Source organism: Micromys minutus, assembly GCF_963924665.1.
Source record: "Micromys minutus genome assembly, chromosome: 2".
NCBI classification, from domain to species: domain Eukaryota; kingdom Metazoa; phylum Chordata; class Mammalia; order Rodentia; family Muridae; genus Micromys; species Micromys minutus.
The window spans coordinates 65,920,486-65,938,602 of NC_137971.1; the positions used below are offsets into that span (position 1 = coordinate 65,920,486).

Below are 18,117 nucleotides of genomic sequence, written 5' to 3' on the forward strand. Positions count from 1 at the left end.
ATCTTGTTATAGTGACAGTCTGTGCCCCGAACATCTGGAGACAGCTATGTGGCCTCCATTCCACGTTCCTTGTCCTTGGTTTAGATGAGTGTTGGTGGATGCCTAGTGCCATGCATGGTTCTTGGGTAGCCTTCCACTGCCATGGTGGACAGGATGCCTAGCTGGGTCAGTCACTTGCTGGTTCACCTGGGCTTTCTCCTGTATCTACTTCTTCTTTGCAGGTTCCTGAGTCTCTCAAACAGTAACTTGGTCCTCATTGGTCGTTTTGACCTGGGTGCTATTTAGAATGATGGGCCTGAGGTGAGACACCTTTAGGTGACGTTTGGGTAGAGGTTGAAAGGTTCCCTAGTGAGTTATAGCTAAAGACTTAGACTCCTGATCGATTGACAGGCGTTCCTTACATCCCTGTTCCAAGTGAAGATGGTTGTGTACAGTCTGTAGTCCTCCAGTCTCCCACAGACACTGCCTCCCACCCCATTCTGGGGAGCCTGTGGTCAGGTTGATCACAGCAGCTGCCTTTTCTTTCCTGGCTAGCTGGGCAGGTTTAGGTGTGGCCACTCATGTTGAGGTCACAAAATGACATCGGTGTGTGGGTTGTTGATGTTCACGGATCCAACTTTCATTCCCTTTAAAACTTGGCCTCAAGCAGCCAATGCTTAGCAGATCCTAATAATCAAGGGACATTCCTTGTTTCCAGTGACTTCCAAAACTCTCTGCCTGCTATGCTTTCCTTCCCCCCTTCCTTTTAGGAGTCGGTGAAGAGGGGGTGCTCCTGTCACCCAATGCCCCCTCGAGTCTTCCAGGACCATGCTTCCTGTCACCAAGTAGTCTGGAGACACAGCTGAAGCTTGGGCAGGTCAATGGCTATGTCTGTTTCAGCGATGGGACACTGTCCTTACTTAGGGGGTCCCAAGGCTTTGCCTACAGTTGTCACTGGTTGTCCTATTTGAAGACAAGAGTCCTCCAAGATACAGCTGTTGAGGCTTTTCAAATTCTTACGACCTAAAACCAGCCAAACACGTTTCCTGTTCCTCAGTTTGCTATATTCCACAAAGCATGGGTATGTAAGGCACTGCCCCCAAGGATGTCGCCTGTCTTGGAATTGAAACTCTTGAACTCCCAGATAGGATAGGTTGACCTTAAGTGTGGTGACACCCACCTGGCTATGAAGGACACCAGAAGAGTTATTTTACAGGATCATTTTCATTCTTGATGAAGGGAAATTGTTTTCAGGTTAATTATTGTGGCTTATGTATTACAAAGGCAGTGGTCAATGGAATCGGGACCTTCCCAGATGGCACCAGGCTGGCACATTTTGTATGTCTGATATGGGCTACTTAATTCTGCCCTGCAGCGGATATTGTTGTATACATGGCTTTTCTCCATGGAACAACCAAAATATATTGCTTCATGCCCAATGGGCCGGGCCTTCCTCCAGTAGGCTTGTACTTAGTGGGCCCGGCACATAATCCTCAAAGTGGTGATTTGGGAGCCAAGACAGCCACTGGACCTGTATCACCATGGGACCCAGAAAGTTGAGCTCAGTAGAAGAGACTGCATCTCTTCAGCTGCTGGCTCTTGAATCCCATTTATTTCTGGATGTCCTGTCTGACTCTCATCTCCAAGTATGCATATCCCTTCTTTCTGCTTACTGGGCTGGTAGAACTTCCCATGGTGCTTACTGTTCTGACCTCACATGGAAGAAGGGGAAGGTGGGGGTTAGTTGGGCTGCCCCTCCTGGGTGGGCAGGATTCTTGCTGAGGCAAGAAAGGTTGTCATGCAAGCCTGTACTGAGGCTGCTTAGGATCCTGTGGTTCCTGCTTGAGGAACTGCGGTGATCTTAATCACCTAAGTCATTTCTGTGTCTGGCTGTACACTCCTGGAAGTTCTTAGAGAAACCTGCCAAGAAAATTTCCCCTGGTGCAACCTCAGGGCACCACTCAAGGCTGCACTGTCAGCAAGTATCTGCTGAAACAAGCGCATGAATTCATAGGTGTTCTGTGGCTCCACTCTTTGTAAGTACCTCTTCCCACCCGAAAGTAACAATAGGCACTTGCCTGAAAGATTCTGACAGTCTTCCAAGCCTTTTAACATTTTTAATCTCCTAAATAAGCTGTCATCCTTTGCGCAGGCTGAAGGCTGCAGGCTCTTCGGAATCTCCAGCTTGAAACTCCACGAGGTGTGGCCTCCTCCATGAAGCCCTCTTCAAGGCGAAATTGTGGTCCCTGTTCACTAGCTAGGGACTGTCAGCTATATATGGCCTGTGCCACTAAGATTAGGCAAGGGCAGAGTGTTTCTGTTTTCCTCAGACCTGGTTCATGATTGAGAAACATTACAGACTTCACCCACTTCGAAAAAAGCCAGTTTTGTCAAGTGGGTGTTATTTCTTTATTCTTGGGGAGTTTTGGGGTGTTTTGTTTTGTTTTTTGAGACAGTCTTTGCAGCCAGTGATTCACAGATCTACCTGCCTCAGCATCCTAAGTGCTGGGATTAAAGGTGCTTACCACTGCACCTGAAAATTCTTCACACACACACACACACACACACACACACACTTTCATATATGGTGTGTATGTATGAGGGACAGAGACATAAACATTTTGTATTCTACCAAGCACATAACTAAAGATGGAGAGAATTCTCTGGTATACTAGGACAAGCCACACTACGCAGCAGAGTTTAGCAGTTTTGATAAGTAGTCCTTGATTTCCCTACCCTCCAACCCCCCATTTTCAGAGACTAAGGAATATTGAACCCTGACTGAAGAAAGAGAAGGGAAAGTGTTAGAGGAGGTACCCATGAGATAAGCTTTAAAGTATGGATAGGAGCCGAGGTCACTGGTGCTGCCACCACAGTTGGTTCTTTGGATGGGGTGGGCTTCTGTCATTGGAGGTTTTAGACTATTCAAAGCTGTGCATATCCTTTTGTGCCTAGCACTTGAGAGCCTGGGATGTCTACATTATCTTCCCATACTGGGTACTTGGGTTGGAAGATGGTGGAGATGCAGTGGCTTTGCCTGTTAGCCAGGCCTTCTTGGTTTGCAGCCCAGAGTACCTTAAGATCTGGGAGGTTAGGTCTGGGTGTCTTGGTGCATGCCTTTCATCCTTGCACTCCTGAGGTAGGCAATCACTCCCCATCCCCAGATTTGTATGGTGGAAAACATGGCAGGTTAAGAAGATGGTTGAGAAGCTAGTTAGTGATTTTATGGCTTCTGTTAGTGTGCGGTGGTTTTTGTTTGTTTGTGGTGATAGTGAGAATATATTGACCAGTTTAATTGGTGAGTTTGTGGGGGGGAGGACAGACTGGTTAAGATGTCTGTAAAGTGTGGCCTCTCCCTTTATAGCAGGGTGCCTCCATCTGAGCTTTGTAGTTGCATAGCAACCCCCACTGGTGGAATTCCATCTTCGTGGAAAAGCCATAAAGATACCTGGCCATGCTTTCAGGCCAGATGTTGGCTTTCTCTCTCAGCCACAGGACTGACTTCACTACCCCACCCCTGCTGCTGCTCTGCCTGTGTGAGCAGCAGGTCAGGTGACTGGGATGGTTCCATATATTTCCCCCTGCTCTACCTGGGTAAAATGAATGTGAGTGCTGTTTAATGCAATACCTAGCTTCATATCGCATTTGCCAAGAAAGTGCGATTTTATTGAACGTTAGGATTGAATTCTTAACTGGGTAATCAATTTCAGTAGTGAGTTAAAATGCCTTCTATTAATGGACAGCGGCAGCCGTTCATCAGAGTTCCAGTAGATTAGCAGTTGTCAGCATTTATGCTAATAGCACTTATAAACCAGGAACGTATGAAATGCACTTTATAATTCTGTGTTTCTTAGAACACTTGCTAACACTTTTTGCTTGGAGGTATTGATTGTTTGGTCCCTTGGCGTGTTATGTGGCCCTGGAAAGGAAGCCAAGTGACATTTTCATGTCGATGACACTGTCACCTTTCTGGTTTTGCACTCTTGGCTTTGTGTCAGAGTGGATGGAAAGGGTCCATTTGTTCTGGTGCTCCACTGTTTAATTTGGTCAGCTCTGCGGCTCCAGCGAGACAGATAGTATTTTTAATGAAACCATTTAATAACCTGGTAGCTTTGAGTTGAAGGCACTGGGAGAATGCAATTAAAGAATGGCTGGATGTAAACAGATCAGTGCTGTGTCTTCACGGACTCCATCCATTGTGTTTGCAGGGCTTCACTGCTGCAAACGGTTGCAAACTGATGAAGCTGTGCCTTCTGGAAAAGACGGACAGCCCATCTCGAGAGCTCTAGAGTTTGCGGACGCATTTATATCGGTGAGTTACTGTAAAATATCTCCAGGTAAAAGCTGAGTTCTCTAAAATCCCCTTTGGAAGGTGTTTTCAATTAGCAGATGACTATGGATTGCTGGCAGCCTCTGGATGCTTCCCTGGGATGTCTCATGGCAGGAGCATATTGATTGTCTTTCAATTAATTGCATCTGGTATTTTCATTTATCAAAAGCAAAATACATGTAATTAACTCTGAAGCAATACAGTCCAGTGGCAAGAGATCCCTGCTGCTGCTGCTCTGGAGATAAGTCAGCGGAAATTATCCTACAAGGAAACTCCAGGATGGTAGGGCTTCTTGATGTATTAATTAAAAAGAATAAAAATGAATTAGGGAGATGGTTCCTTGCCATCCAGTTACTTTGGAAGATGGTAGATGGACGTCATTAAAAGGTAGTGGCCGGCTGGTAATGACGGCCTGCTTATGCTTTTGGAGTTCCAACCTTGGGGATGTCTTGTGCATCTAATGACTCCCCATCCCCCAGGGTCGATGGGGACTGTGGGTGTAGGTAGAGGAGGGATGTGGCCAAGAGGTTATTGATTGGCACGGCTCAGTCCTGCACTAGCACTGAGGTTTGCTTTTTAGTTTCCTCTCGGTGTGCCTTTGTGTGCGTGTCGTGCACAGAAGAATGAGTCTTGTGCAAAAGTCAACTTCATCGATAGGATTGACACCCCTACCCCCTCCAGCCCTTGTTTTATTAAACAAGGTATGTCCCCTGGAACTAACAGTATCGTTCAAGAACGGGGAGTAAACCTTGAGCCTAGCTCAGTAGTTTAGAGTTTTGAGCTGTGGTCAAAACGGTCACAGCTGGCATTGTGGTCTCTAGTCTGGCGTTCTCACAGTCTCCGGGAGCAGCAACTGGTGATGCCCAGGGAACCCAGCTGAGTCTCAAGTGTGAACAAAATGGCAGAGGGAGGTTATAGTGTTATAAATTGAAAGAGGGTCTGCTTGGGCCAACCTCTTTTCACGGGGCAAGATCAGTGTAGCCAGCCTGGTCCTAGGCTCACAGATGTCTCTCCAGCTTAGTGCCTGTCAGCAAGTAACATCATTTTGGGGGTGCAAGGAGGAAGTAAGAGGGTAAGTTGGCTGAGATGCCCCTCCCCTGCCCTGCATGCCCTCATTAAGATTTGTTTTACCTTTTTCCCAGACACTTCTTTGGTAAAGCAGGCAAGCACTTTGGTTACTTAACACAGGAAGGCTTGGTGGTCTTTGAACTATTACCAGTCTTAGTAGACTTAGAGTATCCACGAACCTTCTTTGGGGGACCTATGAGGAAAGCCCAATAGGCTCAGCTCTGGCTGCTTTTATGTCAACTTATACAAGCCAGAGTTGTTTGGAAAGAAACCTGAGGGACATTTTGTTAAATTAGTGATTGTATTGACAAGGGAGATCTCAGCCCATTATGGAAGGTATCACCTCTGTGTTGGGCATAATAAAAAAGCCGACTGACCAAACAATGAACAAGCCAGTAATCAGCACTGCTCCATGACCTCCACTTCGGTGACCCTCCAGGTTCCTGCTGTAGTTTCTTGTCATGGTGGACTGTGGTGTTAAAATTCTATCCTGGAACCGGAAGTATCTACCACAAACCAACACTCAGCCTTACCTGGGTCAGGGAGCTCCTTAGTTGGAGAGCAAGCAGTTCCTCAGAGGGACACTTGGTATATTCATGGAATCTCATAAAATATACTCTTGGGGTTTGGGAAAGAAGAAGTTTTGTAAGTATCCGTAAAAGAATGGACGTCACATTAGAGCCCGTAGCTGTTTTCCTGATGGCTGAAGAGATGGAGCTGGCTACTTAAGCACAATGCTTTTTTAAAGAAATGTTTTATATTTATGGGTGTTACCTCAGAGGCCTGAAGAGGGCATCCGGCCCCCTGGAACTAGAGTTACAGATGGTTGTGACTTGCTGTGTGTGGGCTGGAAACCAAACCCTGGCCCTCTGCAGAAAGCACTGGTAATCACGGAGCCATCTCTCCAGCCCCATACCTTGTATTTATTTGATCATGATATAGATTTGGACACCTCCCCAACCACAGAGAGGCCACTAGAGGTAACAGAATGCCACTGCTGGTCACTCAGTGTAGTGGAAAAGGGACTTGTGAACCAGGACCAGGGTTTGTTGTGTGAACCAGGCCAGGCTGGCCAGAGCTGGGTTTCAGCTGTCCAGTGGTATCAAGTGAGATCACCACTATAGTCACTGAGCTTCCAATCTGTTTCTGCAGGAACTTTTCTTTCATGAAAAACAGAAAAGAACAGACACGTTTTGCCTTATTAGAAATAAATGCCCAAACTTGAGATCCAAAGGTAGGGGCTGAGGTATCAGTGTGAATGGTCGACTACTGAAGGGCATATGATCCTGCCATAGGTGTTAGGTCAGCCTGTGTGTGTGTGTGGGGGGGGGGGGGCGGGACCAAAAGCCAAAAGGGAAATGTGCAAGTCTGTAAGCAGCAAGGGGTAGGGTGTGAGGATGGGGGTGCTGAACCAAAGGAGTGGACTCCCTCTTTGTGGAGGAGTCTGCTGCTGGAGCCTTGATTGTTCTCAGTGGAAGCCAAGCACACCCTAGCCACTCGCAAGAATAAATGGGAAGTGTGAGGGAAACCACATTTCTTCCTCCTGAGTGTTCCAGTGTCACTTCCTGAACGGGCCTACACTACAGAATCACTAGTGCCTTAGGGCCCCTGCTCCTCCTGGTGGGATTGGTTGTCTTATCTTAACCGGTCTCTCTGCTTCCTGCTCCATCCACTTGGTTTTATTCAAGATTGAGGAAACAAATTTTCACTGTCACTGTTTCCCAGGGTTCTCTGCCAGTTTGGGATTCTTGCTGCAGGGCCCTCTAGAAAACGACTCCCAGCAGGCTTTATGTAGCATAGCCAGTGAGCCCACAGTCACCTGTCTACTTTTATGGGCATACACAATTTGGACACTGGTAGATTGGGATATGGCTATATCTCTGGTTAGGATTCCAATGACCAGGACTAAGATTCTCTTGGTGTATGTGGAGCCTCCAGGCAGCATTGGGCATGTATATCTCCTAATCTGTTGACCTTGGGATCGGTGAGGAACTCAACCCTTTGACCCATCCATTTGCACGAGGAGCCTTCTGCAGATGTTGGGTTGAGGGTGCTGGAGGTATCATCCCAAACCTGGGTTCCGTTTGCAGTGGTTTGATCAGCTTTGCCAGTGTTGGGGAAGTTCTCCTAAAGGATCATTTCTCAAGCGTATAATGGCACTAGGTCATGCCTAAGCTTATGAGAGACCAGCGCATGGTTCACAGGGAATGGAGGCTAGCCTCAGGATGCTTCCTCTGGGCTGGCTCTGGGTGGACTCACGTCCTCTCCCTCTGTAGCCAGCTGCATGGAGACTTGAGCAAGGCAGCCAAGAATAATTGGCCACGCAGGCTTATGGTCTCCCCTGTAGATTTAGGAACCACAGATGCATTCTGTGGGGTTATTAGATGCAAGTATCTGTGACCCCTCCCTGCCTCTGCCTGAGACTGGAGCTTGGATTTCGGAGAGTAGAAAGGAGCAGGGTGTGGCTAGACGAAGATCAGATTTGTTGGGAGAAATGTTATTTTGTTTGTTGTCAAGTTTGGGGCTATAGATGTGTATGTTAATGTATGTAATGTAAGGGGCAGGAGAATGAGCTTTCTTATTAAATTCTGAGGGTTCAGATATGATTTATAGAGCAGAAGGGGAGTTATTTCGGTTCATCATCAAACTGTTATCATTGTTGCTGGCTTTGTGACTATTCATAAATGCACGAGACAACAAGCAACATCTACTTTAACAATGTGTTTCTCAAGTGTGGGTTTGGATATGTGTGTAGTGCCCACGAGAGCCAGAAGAGAAAGTGGGAATCCCTGGAGATGGAGTTACAGCATTTGGGAGACACCTATCGTGGGTGTTGGGAGCCAGATGTGCTCTTAACTACAAAGCCATCTCTCCAGCCTCCATAGCGCCCCCCCCCCCAATACAGCCTCAGGTTAAGTCACTTTGAGTTGATTTTTAAGGCAAGGAACTCCTCCATGATGTGCTTGTACATGCCCAGCTTAGAGAACAGTAGGGCTTAAATTTGAACTTGGAGTATAACTATAAATGCTAATGGCTCTAGCTTCATATAGCCCAAGAGATGGGTCCCCGTTTTGCTTAAAGAAAAGAGATTCAAGTGCATTTTTTTCAAAGTGGTGCTCCAAGAACCACCGTGAACCCCATGCCCTCTGATTAGCTTAATATTTTGTTCAGGTCCAACTGGAGGATGCTATTGCGCCTTGGCGTCCACCTAACCCCAGTCTAGCACACTTACTTTCTTTATTGATTTACTCGTTTATTTTTGGCAAACTTCAAGACTTCCACCTGGCCCCAAGATGCTTACAAATAAAGTCTTCCTGCTAACTAAATGCATTTTGCAATTCATTCTTTCCACATAGCAATTAAGATAATTCCCTTAGACTTATACCAGCTAAGGATAAATAGCAGGCTTTAAAAAGAAAATGCTGTGTAATTTGCCCTTTCAGGGTGCGGTAGTCCGTGAGAATGTCTTGTGTGAGTGACCATTCATGAAGGGAAGTGGGACATGTCTCTGGAGTTTGAGAAGTGGCCTTAATAGTGACATTTATAACGTATTTAATGTTGCTGTTTTCTTTTAGCATTAGGAGCAATCAAATCGGTTTCTTAGCTGTTGAAATAGCAACATGTGGGGTTAAGTTGTAAAAGCTGTTAAAATAATCATTCACACACATGCGAGCATTGTGTGTGTGTGTGTGTATGTATGTATGTATGTATACGTATATGTAAGAACATTAGGGAAATTGCCAATGAACAAGATGGACAAGGATTAAAAAAGTCATCAGAAGGTGGTGGCACACACCCTTAATCCCAGCACTCCAGGTAAGTGGATCTGGGCTAAAAAGGACAACCAGGGCTTTACAGAGACACCCTGTCTCTAGAGACAAAACAAACAATCCATCAAAAACTGGCTGGTGAGCCGGTTAGAGCACCAGAGAGTAGTATCTAATTCCCATGTTCCATAGATGTATTTGCTGTCAGCAATGGTAGTCACAGGGTCCTTTCCTTCCATTCTGCTGTCTGGGCTTTGGTCCTGGCACCCTTGTCTGTGAGCGCCTGGTCGGATGCGCTCTGAGAAAGACCAGATTTCTCTAAATGCCACTGTGCTGTGTGTGGATGGGTTTGAAAAAGAGGTGACAGTCCCTCTTCGCCTTGAAAGTGTGCAGTTTTTGGGAAGTCTTTCGTGGTTCACACATAGACAGAATTCCCTCTGTTGAGTTCAGAGGGAGCCTGCGCTGGTGCCCCCTGCAGTTTCTCAGAGAATGAATCCAAAGCATGTTGTTGATTGGTCAGGTTAAAGGGATAAGTAAGTGGGTTTGCCGGGTGACACCCTGGAGAAGGGTCCCAGAGTCCAAGTTAGGTTTGTTCTTTTCTCAAGCACTCTGTCACAGTGTTAACTTAAGACAATCTATTTCCATAACCAGGGACTTGGTAATAAGCTTACACAGGACTCACTGGAGAGGAATGAAGTCCCAACCCATGGAGACTGACCATTTGTCTCCAGCAGTATTGACAGCCTGTGTCTTGCTTGGCCTTCTTGGAAACATTACTTGGGATGGTCACTGCTAAGGTACCCCTACCCTTCCCACATGTCTGTATTACCAAAGTTCTTGAATTCAGGGACATGGCCTATTGTCTCCTGTCATCACTGTTGGCATCTCTTCTGATAGTCTCTCATTGTCCCTTCTGATTCTTCTAGAAGGTGAGCAAAACTGAGACCATCCAAAAGGGGATTGGATTAAAATTGTACTTTCCACCGCCAGTAGAGAGAGGCATGACCTGCCTTCCTGCCTGTAGGTAGGGTCGGGAGTCTGAACCCGGTGTGGAGAGCCTGACTATGCTCTCCTCTCACAGATGAGGAGTCTGCTTAGACTAGATCCAAGCAGTGACCACAAAGACAGCACAGCCGTTTAAGTGGCTCTCTGCATCCGTAAGCCCTGGATCCCTTGAGAGTGAAACCCAGCTGATTATCAGACTTCCTTCAGGGGCGGCAGCTGCTGGAGTTGTCACCATCAGAGGCCTGGAAGCTTGTGTTTCCTGTGTGTAACTGACAGCCCGGGCCCACATTTGTTTGAAACCTTCACTTGGATGAACACACAGTACTGGGGCTTTTCGTGATTGAATCGCTATCCACTGCCTCTCCCTAATTACAGCCAGGGATGACCTCTAAGCCGCAGTGTTGGGCTGCAGCTTCCTCTAGGAAGGAATATCCATATTGATTTGTGCCTTGGTCTCCCCTGGGCTTATGGGACTGATTCAAGCCAGAAAGCCTTCTGTTTAAACAGAGCAGATTGACGCAGCATCAGACTTGGCCAGGGAACAGCTCGGGTGCTTTGTGGAATTGCACCCGAACAGCCCTTCTCCAGCAGCTCCGGGGACTTTGGCTGCTCTGTCTTGTGTTTGCAAGAGAAGGTAAAAATTCCAAGGCCCTAGTGAGGGTAGAGGGGCAGAGTCCTGATACTGTGGCCAAGAAACTCTGGACAGCTGGACGTTGACTTCCTTTGATGACAATTACCTTGGGAAAAGTTAGCATTTTTGAGTCTTAATTCCTGAGATCCAGTCGCCACACTATCAAATGAAGTTAGTTAATAATAGTATTTAATCTCTGTGCAGAAAGTGAACTGAAGAGGTACCTGGTACGGTTAAGGAGATCACCTCCCTCATTGTCATCACCAATAGCAACCATAAGGACTTGCAGGACTTGCTTCAGCATAGGAGAGGCTGCCCCCTTGGAGACCAAGCTCTCTAAAGTGCCAGCACCTGCGGTCAATAAAAATGAAAACTTGGTAGGCAACAGGGAATGTAGAATGATTGTTTTCTTTGTGAGATTTAGGCAATGGGATGTGTCCTTCCTTTGCAGCAGCCTAGTGGTGATGTCTTCACCCAGCAGTGGCAGGTTTGGAATGGTCTCTGTGTTCAAGTCTAATTCTTGCTCACTTCTGTGGGAATATGCTGGCACCATGATGCATTGCCTTAGCTGCCTGCTCCTGTGACAGATGCATGCAGTATAGTAGACATCCACCTGTTACCAATATGCATCTTTCGTGTCCCTCTTGATGGCTTGAAGACCCCACAATTTGCCTGAAGCTTCTATCTGTATACTAAAGACTGTTGGCTTATCGAGGGGGAAAAATGATTTCAATCTGTTCAGAGCCAAGGACCCTGGAAAGCCAGTCATCAGAGCGCTGCCTTGCGCACTATAGGGTAAGGGAGACCTTCTCACAGGGTGATTAGGGCATGGAGCTATTCAAACCTCCACAGGGTACCACCCTCATAACCTTCCCTGATCATTGCTTATTTCTGAAAGACTACATCTCCAAATATATGACCTCATCTGAATTTAGGGTCAAGCCTCCAACACTTGAACTATGGGAAGGGGATAACTCCAACTCATACTTGGTAGTGTCTTAGGTCTACTACAGCCTCCATCTCTCCCCAGCCTGGGAGAGGAAAAGGACATGATGGGTCTTTATCTGAGAGCCATGTGGGGAAATGCTGGTGAGCACCCACCACTAGACATGAAAGGCTGTTAGATTCAGGTCACTGGGTTTGGACTCCTGCATTTTATGGCAAAGTCTAAAAATGCAGATTTGTAACAACGAACGTTAATGAATTCAGACTGTTTGAATTTCACGCTGAATAATGGCTAGAATTATCAGAGCCCACAGCTTTTGAGATCTGGGATCGTGCAATCTTTTCTCAAGATTAAATTGATAGAATGATGTAATACCGAGTTACTTTTATTAACAGCCCTGGCCATAAAAGAAGCATACCTATTAAGAGAAGAATTTAGTAAAAACAATAATAACTAGACAATCTGGAGTATGTAATCTATTCAGTAACTTTGAAAATGCCACATCTCATTTTGAATGCGATGTTGTACCCATAGGTACTGAATGAAGTACCTTGTGCCCTAGGGCTTCCTCTTCTCTACATTAAAAAAATTCTATTTAAATGCAGATTCTGATTTGCAATCTAGGAAGAGAATTCTAGAAGAATGCAGCAGGACAACTCTGCATGTATTAACTTAATTTTGGTTTCACATCGTACTTTGTGCTCTTCTCCCCACCCCGCCTCCTCCAAAGGGTCATGTCGAAACACACAAGTAAAGGAGAGAGCTTAAAGTTTCAGTGAATAATAATGTTATTATACCTTTGTCTGTCTGAGCATTATCCGATGTCCCTCCCCCATCCACAGTCAAGTTGAAGAAACACAAAAGGCTTTGGATTTTTCTCACATGACAGGAGCCTGAGAATTTCTTCTTTTACACTGAGTTAATTGCCACAGTAGGGGATGGACACACATCCCCTACTAGAACCCGTTAATATTTACATAGTCTGTCTATTTGAGCTTAGTTTAATTTTAAAATCTGATACTCTGGATTTTGTGTGTTCCTGGCTCTTTACCCTACACCCTGTCCTTCTTTCCTCCTCCCCATCTCTCCATGTGTGTATGCTCATACATGTTTGTGCAGGCACAGAAACATGCTTGTATGTGTGCCAGAGGACGTCCCTCTCACTATGCACCCTCTCCTAGTTTTGGAGAGAATCTCTCATTCTCTGAAACTTCCCATGTAGGCTAGGCTGACTGGTCAGCAGGCCCATGCATGAATCCTCTTGTCTCTGCCTCCCCAGTGCTAGGATTATCGACTCATGCCACCATGTGTTTCCACGTGGGTTTGGGGGACTCAGACTCTAGTCCTCAGGCTTCGCAGGGCTAACAGAACACCTTGCTAGCTGAGCTATCTCCTCATCTCTTCCCTTACTTTTCTATACCCATCCCCGACAGCTTACCTGGAAAACCAGAGCAACAGCCTCCAGGCAAATGTGAGGGAGCGTGCTAAGGCTCCCCTTCACATAGTACAAGTGACTTGTTTGATGCTGAGCTTCGGTAACCAAAGGCATGCATGTATAGCTTTTGACATTCTACTCTTAGAATTAATTAGGTGTCTAATCATTATAAATACCGTTTTCTTTTGCTGCTGTCTGTTGCTAATCCTGCCTCTTCCGCTATATACACTTGTCAGTTTCAAACTGAGCATTGTGTTTTGGCTTTTATGATCTGTCAAGGGAAAATGGAAGTAAATTCTGTATAATATGCTAATTGGTCTATTTGGGGATTTTAGAAACAGACATCTGTGCGTGCCAGCAACACAGTTGATAGCCTCTGCTCATCAGCAGGCAAAGATTTGGTTTGTTCACATGATCATGAGGAGGCCTGCTATGTCTTCCCAGGGCTCAGACCTGTCAAACTTGATGGTCCTTTTCACTCATGCTTGACCTGGGTCCATGACCACGTGGATTTGTATTTTGAAGAGGCCTCTGGCTAGAGAGGAGTGGGTAGTGTTGGTTCTAAAGAAGAGCCTGGACAACTAGGTCAGCCTGGCTGCAGCTGTGGGCTCAGACGCAGTGACTGTGGGCTCATGTAGTCCTGGGGACACACCTGCCATTTGGGAGTGCGCCTTCCTTGTACTCCTGTTAAACCCGGGGCTTTTGGCTACTCAGAAGCTCTTGTTTAGTACGGCTTGGCTTTCTTTGGATGTAAAGGAGCCTTTTCTTCCTCTGTGGGTACAGGGCCTGTTCTAGACAGTGGCACAGGGACTGGTGCATAGCAGCTCGGTTGGAGTTAGAGGCGGTGTCTACTTTCCAAGGAAGGTGAAATGTTGGGTTTTTATGCTTTTCTTGGCCAAGTGAGAAGGAGAATTAAAAACAAACAAAAAATGTTTTGAAGGGCCGGAGTGGGTCAACCTCGGGCTCTTAAACGTTAGCTATGTGTTTTGCCAGCTGGACTCACTCGGCCTGTGTATGAGGTGCAGTCTGCAAGACTGGGATTATAACCTCTGCATTCCTGATGGTCAACTGGCAAGCTGGCTCCGTGGCAATAGGCAGGAGCAGAGGTGGGATTTGAACCACCCTTAGATCTTCTACTTCTTCTCACAGAATGTAATCCGGGATTGGAGGCTGAGCGCCACAAATTCCTGGATGGCTTTTCTCTACTTTGCCTTTAAGGTGCCCCACATTTCCCAGTTGGCTCTTACTGCATGGAACTTAGAACTTTTTCTTTACATATCCAGCCTGGTAGGGGTGACACCAAGCTAGGAGAAATCTTGGATTTGCTTGGTACTTCCAGAGCCTCAGGTGGACCTCTGTAAAATGGCAGCTTGCATGCCATGCTCTCTGTCTGTCTGTCTGTCTGCCTGCCTGCCTGCCTGCCTGCCTGTCTGATCTACTTTTAGTCCCAGAATTACTCTGGGCATAAATTTTCAGAATTCTGTTGGGTCCCCTCCCCCCATTTTAGCTTTTATTAAGGGCTGTCAGCAGGCACAGCAAAGGCTACCACCATAGTCACACTGCTCAGCCTGTATGCATATTCTTAGACTAGTGTTAATTTTCAGTGACCAGTGCATGGGCACTGACCTCACCCCCATGAGCAGCATAGGAGGAAATGGCCTCCTGGTTCCCAAGGCCCAGCAACTTTTCCCCAGAACACTCAACATTCTGGTTTGTAACAGTAGGGTTTCTGGCAGTGTACCTCCCTTTGTGTGGAGTTTGGGCTCTGTTTAAAGGAGAGAGACAGGGGCTAGAGAAATGGCCTGGTGGTCAATAGGGTCTGCTCTACAAGCATGAGGACCTGAGTTAGAACCCTCAGAAGCCAGGGGGAAGGAGAGAGAGCCCTGGAGGCCAGAGATGGAAGATTCTCTAGAGTCAGAAAGCTAGCTGACGTAGCCAAAATGGTGAGCTGGTCCAGTTGGGGGGAGACTCAGGTCTGCCAGCCTGTCCATCCGTCCAACCGTCCGTCCGTCCATCCATCTATCTATCTATCTTGCTCTGGCCTTTGCACACACGAACACAAAGTTGCATGCCCACACACACACATCACATGCACAGACAAAAGTAAAAATAGACAACATGGTAGGTTCTTTATGAACAGTGGCTGCCAGTTATTATTGTCAGGCCCCCCTCCCTTCTTTGCATTTAGATCTTTTGGCAAAAGGCAGTAACAAGGGAGCCTTGACCGAGATTGGAGCTCCAGTGCTTCTGACCTGTTATTTCTGTCTGGCTCCCGCAGGCACATTGAGATGCGCTCATGCGCAAACACTTAGACACAAACTCACATGGCTGCATGCTTACATGTCCACAAATGCACACAGGCTCTGGCATACCCAAATGTATGGATGGGCATGCTTGCTTATGCAGGCAGAGATGGTACAACCTATATGTGTACAACTGCACATACATACTCAGTATCACAGAACATGCACAGAACATGTGTATACCCTGACACACCTATGCCTAGCCATGTGTGAACTGGATAAAGTTTGCCTGTGGTATATGTACCTGCAGAGTCCCTGAGGCTGGACAAAGTAGTTCTTGTTTCTGGTGTTCAGCCCAAATTTGCCTTTGCAGCCTCTGGGGGCCGAGATGCGAGAAGCCGCCGTGCATTTTGCTTCTGTGCCCCACAGAGAACTTCACTCTTGGACACTCAGAAGCTTCTAGAAATGGTCTCAGGTTAATGATTCCACAACGCCTTATGCTGTTTTCCTAGGTTTATAAGTAGAGCCAGTTTAGTCTGAGGCCAGTAAATTTTGTAATTGGATGTGAATAAGTCAAGTGTGGGGCCTTGCCTTACACATCACCTCCAGCATTTTGGCCAGGGGAGATGTTCTCTTAGTCTATCTGGATCCGATTATTTTATTACAGGAACTTGAAAATCAGGAGCACACACATAATCAGGGAGTCAGCAGGTTCATACACTACTATCTCATTAAATTTTCAGGCAAAGGCTGCAAAAATTAATTGGAGACGTGTAATAGTTTAGAATGGGAACTGGCTTACGGTGATATAAATTACAGGAGGAGAAGACAGCTTTATATACTGAGAGAGGCAAAACTGGTTTCCTTTAATGAGAAGAGATAGGATACGGAGCTATTTTTTCATTACCGACGCGCTCTAAAGTGTTTGGACTTCGCTGATGAATAGAGTTAATTCGCCTCCACACTTCCAATAATTCATGTTGCACAGTTTAATGACTTCTAGATAAAAACAGGATTGAAATGTTAATTTCTCTGAAGAAATCAGGGCACTCTTGTATATCAGACAACCCCCCCCATCCCCATGCACGCGTGCATCAAATCACTAGTTAATTTCACTAAACAAGAACGAGGGACGTGCTTCTTGCTGCGGTGATGTTGGTATTTCCTACCCGAGTCTGCCCTGTTCTCAGTCTCTGCACAGGTGAGGTTGACTGTCTTAGGCCAGAGAATCTGTCAGAGGAGCGGGGTCTCCATAACTCAACCTGTCAGTGGCCACAGGCTGCCACCTCCCTCCTGAGCCCAGAGAACTTACTTTTAGACTTGATTGTCTGTTAGTTATGACTTTAATCGTCTAGATTGTCTCTGCCTCCCAGTTAGGAAGCCAGAGTTAGTGATTGGTCCATATTGGACTTGTGGGCCAAACGTGGTTTGCTCCCATCAGGAAGAAATATTTAACATTTATTTGTGTATGTGAGTGTCGATGCCTGTGTAGGTGTGTTACAGCATGTGTGCCTGAAGGTGTTGGTTCCCCCCCCCCCCTTTTTTTTATTCTTTTCTTTTGAGAGAGTGTCTCATTATCCAGGCTGGCCTCAAATTTATTATGTAGCAGAGGATGACCCAATGCCTCTGCCCTGCACCCCTCCTCCCCAAAAGAGTTGATTTTGTCCTTTGTCTCCATCATCCCTTGTCCCTTGCCCATTTTCCTCGGGTCCCTTTAAGTTAGCAAGTCTCTGGGATCCCACATGGCCGTAAAATGAACTCGGCTGTAATCAACACACCAAGTTTCTAGTTCCCTCGAAATTTCATGATTCTTTTAAGGCAACCTTTCTCAACTTTGGCCTCACTGAATAACATTTGGGGGCAGATATAATCTCATTATGGGCCTGTTGTGGGCACTGTCCCGAGTGGAAGCATGGAGTCCCCAAGTCCAGTCAGTTGTCTGTAGATATTGCTGAAGGTTTCCTGAGAGACTAGCGCCCACTCCAGCAGCCTGGTGTAAGGGATACTGAAATGTAGTGTGGGCCTGTTTTCCTATTCTGCTGAGGCTTCTTGCAGTCCACTCCACAGGAGAGCTTCTTTTGTGGCACAGGGTGGAGCGGTGTCTTCTCTGGCTCTCCTGAACCTCCATGGCAGAGGCAGGGCCCTAGGAGGGAGGAAGGCACTTACAGAGGCCCTGCCTCTGCCATCGCCTCCTGCCTGGTGCCTGGTTCCTTTACTCACATGACTGCTCATGACAGTGCCTTTGACAGACAGATTTATTTATCACCTTGTCATGGTGACATGTTGGGATGGCTTCCCCCGCTCATGTGCCATTGACACTTGGCTGTCTGAAGTCAGGATGCCGTATCCCTCAGACTGAGTAGAGGCTTATCGGCAGCAGGCATAACTTAACCGCCTGCTTCCCGTTTCTTTAACTTTTAATTGAAACCGCTTAGTTACCACCCCTGCTGTTAGGAATCTGGGGACAATTAGGGAAGTCCCATCTGTCCTTTGAACCATATTATATTGCTCCCCCCACCCCCTTTACTATCTTGAGAAGATGGTGAATCTTTGCCGATATGTCTTTGCGTGGCCCTCTTGCTTCCCACTGGCTGGGTTTTTTTATCTCAGTTGAATGAGTTATGGCAACTCTTTAATTCAATTATTTTCTCTAACGCAGGCTTGGAGATGATTTAGACGAATCCAACGCTGGGCTTTCCTACAGCAAAGCAGT

General features: G+C 46.6%; 1 protein-coding gene across 2 annotated transcripts in view; it reads left to right on the plus strand.

Annotated features, from left to right (window-relative positions):
* Window positions 1–18,117, plus strand: part of CTBP2 (C-terminal binding protein 2) — a gene marked incomplete at its 5' end in the record, with an annotated part of 126,125 nt that overhangs the window by 34,775 nt on the left and 73,233 nt on the right. For both annotated transcript variants that reach the window (XM_080912537.1, XM_080912538.1), the window contains one exon: window positions 4,188–4,291. The remainder of the gene's footprint in view (window positions 1–4,187; window positions 4,292–18,117) is intronic.